At 34.3% G+C, this 10,123-nt stretch overlaps 1 long non-coding RNA gene across 1 annotated transcript; it reads right to left on the reverse strand.

The window, feature by feature from the left end:
* Positions 1 to 8,422: 8,422 nt before the first annotated feature.
* LOC117240546 lies at positions 8,423 to 8,848 on the reverse strand. The gene is made up of 2 exons (XR_004494726.1): positions 8,594 to 8,848; positions 8,423 to 8,456 (listed from the first exon to the last, which is right to left on the reverse strand). It is a non-coding gene; the product is annotated as an uncharacterized LOC117240546 (long non-coding RNA).
* Between the last annotated feature and the right edge of the window lie 1,275 nt (positions 8,849 to 10,123).

Raw genomic sequence — 10,123 nt, forward strand, 5'->3', positions numbered from 1 at the left:
TACATCTCTTGTTAAAAAACCCTTGTTATAATTATTAAAATATTGGTATTAAAAAATATAATAAAGAATCTTGTGTTTAAATGTGAAGCTTATATATATACATATGTTATAGTATAATTGCAATTTTGATATTTGTACATTGCCATTGTAAAAAGCTTATCCAATTATGAAGAAAATATATATATCTTTTATTTTTAATATACAGGGTGTCAATTTTAAAACGTTTATCTAAATTATTTTCGGTACTATTAAAGATAAGAAGAAATTACTAAGGAAGACTTAAATGGTTTTAAGATGTGTACTTGGTTATGATAAAAAAGACTCTTGTGGAATAAATTTTACAATTTCTGAAAGATTAGATAAAAGCTTAGAACCTAAAAAATAATTTGAAATTAATTTCGTTTAGATATACTGTTTGATTTCTTAGCTATGGGCAAGTTTAAAAGATCATCAAACTCATGGTCAACAAAACAACAGAAATGTACATGCAATGCTTTTTCGTTTCACAACAAGTTACCTGACACTATCATCATTTTCGTGGCACATGCAACATTATCGATTCAGTATAGTAATGTTTTGGATTAAAACAAATGTCTCGACATTGGAGCAAAATATTTCAACCTTTAAGGACTAAAATTAAAACTTATGAGTTTGTTTATAATTTTAATAGATTTTATTAATATTGTGTTTACTGGTTTATTAATTACAAGAAAGTTTGTAAAAGACTGAAGTTTTACGTAAAAAGTACAAATATTCTTTCAACAAAATTAGTCAAATCACATCATTATTTATACATATTGTATATAAATAAAATATGCGGATATATTACTTTACCCTAGAATTAAAATTCAATAATATTGAAGAATCTTATTTATTCAGATTTTGTACATTATCGCTTCTAACCTCGGATAATAGAACAACAAATTAAATATTTTTAAACAAAAAAACTTTGTTCCTTTGTTTGATTTCCCTTGCTCGCGTTTCTTAACTACTTAGATATAAAATACTTACGTTTTCGAAAATTCATACTTCACAAGCTACTAAACGCTTTATCTGTTCAGAATAATTTATTGTTTTCTTAACTAGGTACATACCAAATACATCTATTAAGTTGGTATTTCTCATAATTACCAGTACATAAAGCTAAAACACTTTTTTTGTACTATGCTTGTTATACATGGATCTAACAAATAATTTAACTTGTGTATTGTCGTTTGTATATTTTGTTACGTGTAAAATATTCTATTTCTACACTACTTACAAGTTCGATAAAGTGTACATTACACATCGTGAAATTTACATATTTTCACTTGGTTACCCTGCCCAATTCGAATATAATTCAGAACGTATGTGCTATATTTATATATTCTGCATTTGTTTTGTATATTATGTACACTGATCTGATCTTTGTAAACGCGAGTTTTACGATATTAATGAGAAATTTGCCAATTTAATGGAAGTTGTTAATTTTTTCTGGCACGTTTCACGTTAGCAGACATGTTTCTTAAGTTACAGTCGAAAAGTGTTTTTATGTAAAAGAATAGGAATGATCAAGTTATTTTAAGATGACAAGATATTTCACGTCTTCTATTTAAATATAGCGTTAAATTTTAATTCCGTCAATTCGTATATACTCATACATCGAATTTCCTTTTCTCATGTCATTTCTTTTCTTTCATTTCACATTTAATTACAAAGATAAAGTGTAAGTACGTTCCTCATAAAATTAATATCAAATGTCGCAAAATATACAAAAGTAAACTAAGAAGAGGGGTACATATTATTACACAAACTGTCGTTCATATTGCATATGTACATATGCAGTATAAAAACAATACTTTTTAGTTTTCAATCTCTTGTTTAAATAATCCTAATATCTAAATTTGTATCGGTCATTGATTCGATATAACTGCGTTTATTGGAAGTAATTAAGCTATAGCCTGCGCACAAGAGAAGAAGGAACAAACACGTATAGTATACACGCTTAAATAACAAAATTAAGTCAGTTTACGTTCAATGTGAACTTGATCAAAGTTCCAGTCTCGAATTATAGAGTTTCTTACTATCAGTTTACAAAATTCGATATTACGATTATGTACCGTATTTGAAAAACATAAAATGCTTTGTTCAATTTTAAATAAAACTAATATTTACCAAAGCGAATACGAAAAAAATGTTATCATCAAACTCAATTTTCAATTATCAAACTTAATCCAGCACAAATACAAATGTTATTCGTGCTTTTTTACTTTTACTACTTTTCAACTCTCTATAGTTCGAGATTTGAGTTCCGCTAACTTTCTTTCTACTGCGCATGCGCAACAGGAAAACTTGAATTACACGTAATAGTCAAAAATTCGAAAATCTTATCCTTTCGTGGCAGCGAAAGTAACCTAGGACTAGAGGTTCCATAACATTAATAATAATAAGGCAATAATATTAATATTAATAATAATGTAATCGAGTACTACTAACAATATTAATAATAATAATAATAGTATGGTAATGGCAAGATACACGCGGGTATAAATTAATCATTCCTTTCGTAATATCTACGACGTCTTCGGGATATTCTTTAGAAATTACTTTATTTCTGGTCAATATTCATTAACGAGCAACTTTTCTCTCTGTTTCTTATCACGATTTTTTTCACTTCATCACAATTGTACCGTTAGAAATTATTCAAAACATTGTTAAAATGTCCATGAAATATATGCAATTGCCGTATTGAATAAGCGAGTAATGAAGTTGCTGTTTCACTGAATAAAAGTGAAATCTCCAATGCGTGTGCTCAAGTATATAAGTTAAAAAAAGATTGGTACATCAATGCCTATTATTCTTAATCAATATTCATCATTTAACAATTAGGACCGAATTTTTACAAACCAACTCTAAACCACGACCCAATTTACAAATAAAAAGATCGATGTGTAAATTAACTATCAACTATTAATCTCCAATCCTATGTGAAGATATAATGTTCGGACCAAATTTCTAAACTAACGTGGACAATTCATGCGGACTATTGGTGGTTGCTGCGCTACTTAGATCCAATGTGGCAGCCGGAAGACCAGAACTGACGCTGCCGGTTGCTTCCCGTGGCAAATGCTGCGATCTATTTAGCTTATTTCCAGGACTCGGTGGCGATCTATCTGCTGGTGTATCCGGTGGCGTAACCACGTTTCTGTGTCCGCTCACGTTCAGATGATTCTGCGTCGCCGCGATCGGAGCTGGCGATGAGAGCAACAAGGGCGGTGGAGACATTGACACGTGTCGATGATGATGATGGTGATGATAGTGTTGGTACTGTGCAGCTCGGCCGTGCGTTGCGTGTGTCACAGACGAAATTCGAGCAACTGTATATAACAAACCGAAATTCCGAACGCCTTATCGCGTGTGACCGTCCGGTCAGCACCCGTTCTCAGCCGCCTGAGTGGCATTCGATCACTCCAGCCGTTCTCCGAATTTTACACTAAGTATAAACAAAACCTTCTCCCACTCCAACGAATGGAAGAATATAAATGCTCCCTTCAAAATCATCCAGTCAGTCTAATAAAGAAATTCTTAACTAATCCAAGCATCGAAAGTGTATCATCGCGAACCGAAAAAATTGTATAAATTGAGTAAAAAAATAAAAAGAACTTAATCTCCTTTTCGAAAATTAACAAGTTCCTTATTTTTACCTAAATTTTACACGACACGTGGCTGGTATTTAGTTGGTTCGTCACGGGCCCGACTTTCGTTGGGCAGCCAGCATGGTGGATGGTTAACGGGCCACGTAGTTGTTGTTGCTGTTGTAGCTGGTGCTGGTTCTGGTGCTGTTGCAGCTGCTGCTGACGCTGCAGCTGTACCGCCGCTTCGCACTGTTCGCGCGCTAACGCCTTCACGGCATTCGTCTTCTCCTACGAAATAAGAATGATAGGTTAGGTTGTAGTCAGGGGCCATAACAAATTAAAAAAGTTATAATATAAGAATTTACATTTTAGTTGAAATGATTCTAGTTACGAATAAGTATTAAAGATGATTCAAATCTTTTTCGTTACCGATAACCATGGTGAAAACTCTTTTGGATTACTTTCAGCCATTGTCAATCTTATTGTCAATACTACATGCTTGAAGTAGAAGGAGGGGTACAGAGAAAAAGACTTTTTCTCAGCAAATATAATCGTTACTCAATTATTTTGTTCAACAGTTTTACAAATCTCCCAAAAATAAACGAGAATACGAAAATACACTGAATATCGTGTGTATGGTTATTTATAAAATCCCCTTGAAATAGTTGCGATCGCGGATCACATAAACAAACGAACCTGTCATTCTACAGAGTATCTTTTTCGGTGAAATTATGCAAACGTAAATGTAACTTCGGTAGAACTCCTCGAGAACTTGTAAGCTTATATCACTCTGACCCAACCAGTCCACTCTAAAGTGTATAATTTATAAAAGGGGATTATATTAATACGCGGAGGATGTGGTAGGTGGTAAGTTTTGTATATGAATGTTCGTTGATACAACGAATGGTTAAATGGAGGTTTTCATGAATGTGATAAGGACTAGATCGAATGTTTTAACACTTATAACTAGAATGCGTATTTTTATACAAGTTTGTAGTTTTACGAACATAATCAAAGAAATAAAATTTTAATCGAGATTTGTTTTCTTATATACGTATATTTTAGCGCATTTTATGCATTTTGCGCCATTTGCGTACTTTTCAATTTCGCACGAATAAAATAAAGATCAGCAATATAATTATAACGCTTCTTAAAAATGTGAAAAATCCTGGTTTCCTAAAAGCTTGCAATTGATTTCAGAAAAATTTTTATGAACTCTACCAGATAAATTATGGTAACTCTGAAAACAAAATTTCACGATAAAACGATTTCCGAGTAAAATACACATAAAAGATGATTTAGACGTGTTTGAACGTGTTCGTTTTCTTTTTTAATAGCGATATGTTCTTACCCTCTGCCACACGAAGACGTTATGGACCATTGCGCATCCACAAAACACGATGCCAAGGCCTATGAAAACCGACGTAACGATTGCCGGTGTGACACCAATTACCTCTCAGAGAAAAGACATCGACTCCCGACTGTCGGACGCCAACGCCGCGACGCATCTTAGTCCCCATCAGAGATAAGGCCCCAACCCCGACTTTCGGACTCCTTGGAATCCACACCAAACCCCCCAACATCCCCAAGCCAGGGTGTATATAAGCCGAGACTTCATCCAGCCCGGGGAGTTCTCGTTCTAGTTGCTGTTCTTGTACAACACCCCTTTCTCTGTTCAACGTTATTCTACTGTAAGTGCCAAAGTCATAATAAAGTTCGATAAAAGAGAATTAATAGTTGGGCTACGACTCAGCTTTCTTTTCTCTCGCAACCCAAGTATCCATTTTACGTGACACCGGCGTCGAATGAAACTGGATGAATGTATACAATATCATACCTGAAAGCATTGTTAGAGGATCATTATAACACGTATGCCATAACAAGCGGGACAAAGAATCAGCGCAAATACATATTCTCAATACATATAATTCTCGAAGCGTAAACTATATACATATGCTTTTCATTGAAATTTTCAATACTAGTCGCAAATTATTTTTCAATTAATTTATTATTTAAGTCTTTATATATCAATTCTCGACGAATAAATTACTTAAATTATAGAGAATCTATCTTCAGACAATAGAGAATTCAATATTTTTGGTCGTTAAGTAATTTACAAATTTCTAAAACGATTACGTTCGAAGTTTTGGACAGTATTTGAAGTTTCTAACATGACATTAAAAAAAATAAATAAATTTTATGATATAATTAAAAAAACGTTGTAGTCTATCATAATTTCTATTCCGTCAAATTTATTAAAACGCAGTTTTCTTCTGAACAGAGTCAAAATGTCCGTCTTGAATCGAGTTCAACAGCTTAACGATCGATCGAGCGAATGATAGCTGTGTAAACTAGCATGACACAACGTAAACTTTAGATTAGATCTCGATCCATCCACCAGCCGTATTCATGCATGACATGAATATTCTGTTTCAGCTCTTTATAAATTAATCTGTTAAAACTTCCCTAAAAGACGATCATTTTTATTTTTCTAAGAAAAATAATGACTATTCGGCGTTAAAATTAACTTTATTTCCATTAGATTTCTAAACTGATTTCATACACTCAGAGATAGTTCACAGTATCTTTTAGATTCATGCCTGAATTCAAGAAAAATTAAACGTATAACTTATGTACTAGTATCTTTCAAAAGGTTAAAGTTGACAGAATTGAAGGAATTGGTTCTTACCAGTTAGAAAGACGGGAATGCTAATGAAAAACCCTTCGACAGCACATATCCGGCTGATGGATGATTTTTGCAGGTACTTGTTACTCCTGAAACAGACAAAATTTGAAGTGAAAGTCAGTTTCACGATTCTATGATAATTGAGCGAAATATAAATGTTAAGGAAATTCGAGGATTTGGGAATACAAATTATTGACTATATTTCCCACACAACAGTTATACATCTATATTACTCTCTGACGAACGTCTTGCACGCACGCTGGTCGCCAACCGACTATCCTAGATTCTTCTAACATCTGGCAACAGTCTTTTGTCTCCACTAAGTCCTTGACGCCCTCTAACCCTTACACACACACTCTCATGTACAGTGTAAATGTATCACTTCCCTAACAATAAAGGAACCAGTTATTTGTTTAACAGCCAAGAATCTTTCAAAAATTCTACTGTAATTGATACTTCAAATATATTTAGTCAGACAAAGGATAATCATAATCGCAATGTTAATCTTAACTTTAATTCAAGGATCAAACAGTATCATTATACATATAAAAGTAAACATAAGTCTATCCACATTATTGTTATTATTATTATTATTATGTTATTCTATAATTGATTTTTATTTCTTTATTATCAATATTATTCTATTTTCTATAATGATTCAATTATAGATCTTATTTTTTGTCAATCATATTTCACTGAAAAGATCACTTTGAAAATAATCTAATAGTAAAAAATGAAAAATAATCTTTTTCTACCTTGTCTTCATTTTTTACAAACTCTGTCCACCGCCGTAAACCTATTAAATGCATGAAACGACAAAGCAAAGCTGCTTCACATAATTCCCCGCTCACGCAGTGTCAATCAGCTCACGACCGCAAACGATACTGCTAATTTCCAGCGACCACGAATGATTTCACCGTAATTGCCGGTGTGAAATTTACCAATACGTGCTCGAATTGGTCAATAATGGATAGAGCGCTCTTGCACACACTAATCTACCAACAAATAATATTGACTCAATTGAACAACAGCGCCTAGATTAACGGACAAACCGCATGTTCCAAACAGATTTACAATCACGGCAGAAAATACATGCCGTTATAGATGTTTCCTGGTCAAGACTAATTTCCAGGCGTTAAGAACATTGTGACCGGAATCTAGGAAGAACTAGCGCTTCCTGGAATAATACTATTGTGTCCTCGATGAATGTCTCTCCGCAATGCCCTCGAGTGAGTTGTTTTTGTCTTTGGTCATACGACGTCCGGGATGAGAATTCGGGGAACGGTTTTGCGCTGCTGTAATACTCGCACAACCATCCATCCATGGGACTGCATCTTTTTAGGAGGACCAGTGATTAATCTTTTCCCACTCATTTTCATCTCTAATTTCTCATGAGGCTAAGATTCCTGCATCTTTTATCATAATAATTTATTAATACTATTAATAAATTGAGACAATTTTACACGTCGTATTTTGCGTTATAAGATGACTTGTAATTTGTAAAATTTACCTGTAAAATTCCTTTGTTTGTTTTACCGAAGCAATAGTTGGCATTTCTATACGACAATAAGAATTTGTTAATACTAATAATTTGTAAGGTTATCATGTTATCATTCTTCTAATGGATAGTATATTATTGAAACTTTTTTAATATTGAAACGCGATATTTTTTTGGAGAAGAAGTGCATAGTAGTAAAGAGTTGAATTCTACGGACGTAAAAAGTGGACATAACATTTTCTGTACATGGAGTCGCCTGGCCTAAACATTTTATGATTTCCGGGCAAAATACAGACGAATCCAGCGCTGATTTTAAAGTAGCTTTATCCAAATAAGCCACAATAAGAAATTCCCACGAAACAGTTGCGTTCATCCCCTTTCGAGGTCGCCGACCTCTTTGAATGCGTTTCAAGAGCGTCGTACCAATGAAACTTCGAGTTCTAAACTAATTTCTCAGCCTTTTGCGTTAAATTTAACCTTCCGCGTTAGTGTATTTCGGACGAGCTCCTATTTTACGCTTTCGTCGACTTCACCAACGTAACACGCAGCATCCGCAAGTAAAACTGTCTCTTAAATTTGATGTGACACCAATACACGACGAGAAGAATCACAATGCCATTTTTATTCCACTTCGTTAATTTTTCGTCGTAAGGTTTAGCTGTAAATAGGATTAAAAAAATTTAGATTAACGAGGAATTTAAAATTGATCTGTTAAATCAACAATTTCCATTAGTTGTCAATAGATTTTATAAGCCTCAGATTACTGAGAAATTATACACATTGCAAAATATTTACCATTGGTTACCCACGCTACACGTAAATTTGATCAATCTACCAATGCACTAACACTGCAATAAATTTCTATTGCAACATTCCACGCTCCTTTGCCGCACCTTAAACTCCTCGCTAGATTTATTCCACCTTAAAGTGTCACATAACTCCTACGACACCGATATCAAATCTTAAACTCCACCAAATTCCAGAGAAACTTGATTTCGTCGAAAGTAAGAGATTAAACTTAAAAAGCAATTTATTTCATCTTTAAACTATCCCAAACTTCTTAAATATAATATATATATATATATATATATATATATATATATATATAAAATATTATACTCTTATTGTGTGCATTATATATTTCAAGAACTTTGCAATAAAAAATAAAACTTATTACATTTAAGATATGGTTATATTGCACAGGCTCGAATATGATAAAGAGGTTAAATAAATGTCTCGAATCTCCGCAACAAACTCACACAAACCACCTAAAACACGTATACACAATGTGCATTCACTACGAACTCGACTCCCATTCCCTGCCAAAATCACAGGCATGCAGAGTCAATTTCACTGCTCGAGCTAGTTGAATAGGGAAGAAGGTCGAGAGCTGGAGTTAAGGAGCATAGTTGGTAAAGAATCGCGTGCCGCCGCGCCATTAAGATCAAGCCCACGATCTCAACAATAAATATTAGACGGTTCTCTGACCTGCATTTCGCGTGCGACTCGGGACGATTCAAAAACGCGTAAATTTCCCATGAGTCGAATCAAACGTTCGCGATTTATCGCATTTAGGTTATATCGATATTGTCCACGAGTGGAGGCATTCAAACACAGATTGCTTTGTGTCACTCTATCGTAACTGCCCGTAATACATGATAATTTAATTTCGAATTCTTTCGAATATATGCACGTAACGAAAAATTTGTATTGGTTAGTCAATTGCAGACCAACCAGTTGTTAGCCAGTGAAAATAATGTAGATAATAATAGTGAAGAATTAGCTCGAGAAGAGTAAACAAACAAGGCGCCTTAATAAAAGGCACAATGTGGGTCCGCAAAGTGATGGGATTTCGGCGCATGCGCATTGTTTCGCATCAACTTACAATTAGACATGCACGAAAGCTTCATTTCTGCCGCATACATACTTGGATTCGCGTGCATGAAATTCACAAAGTAGGTTATTGCTTGAAAAACAGCTTTAATCGAGCGAAGCTTTTAACCAGACTGAAATCAAGTCTTGGTTTCTTTAGAAATTCAGATGGAATAAGAGAAACCTATTTTATCTGTGGATAAAGGTTAGGCTGCATCGGTTGGCTTATATGACTTTCCGGTGACTTTGAAGGGTAATACGGCGCCGGCGGTCGAGAAGGTAACTTCTCTATTGAACGAGATCTCATTGATCTCGTCTAAGCAGGAAGAGTCTGTCGGCCCTTTGATTTTATACGAGTCTTTCCATTCACGATCGTGCGAGCTGGCTACAGTCGACGACACGGACCCCCGACAAAACTGTCTGAGCCTATTCAAGGCGACGTCAAATAGTTTC

Source organism: Bombus vosnesenskii, unplaced genomic scaffold (genome assembly GCF_011952255.1).
Source record: "Bombus vosnesenskii isolate JDL3184/JDL3185 unplaced genomic scaffold, Bvos_JDL3184-5_v1.1 scf7180000014780, whole genome shotgun sequence".
NCBI classification, from domain to species: Eukaryota; Metazoa; Arthropoda; class Insecta; order Hymenoptera; family Apidae; genus Bombus; species Bombus vosnesenskii.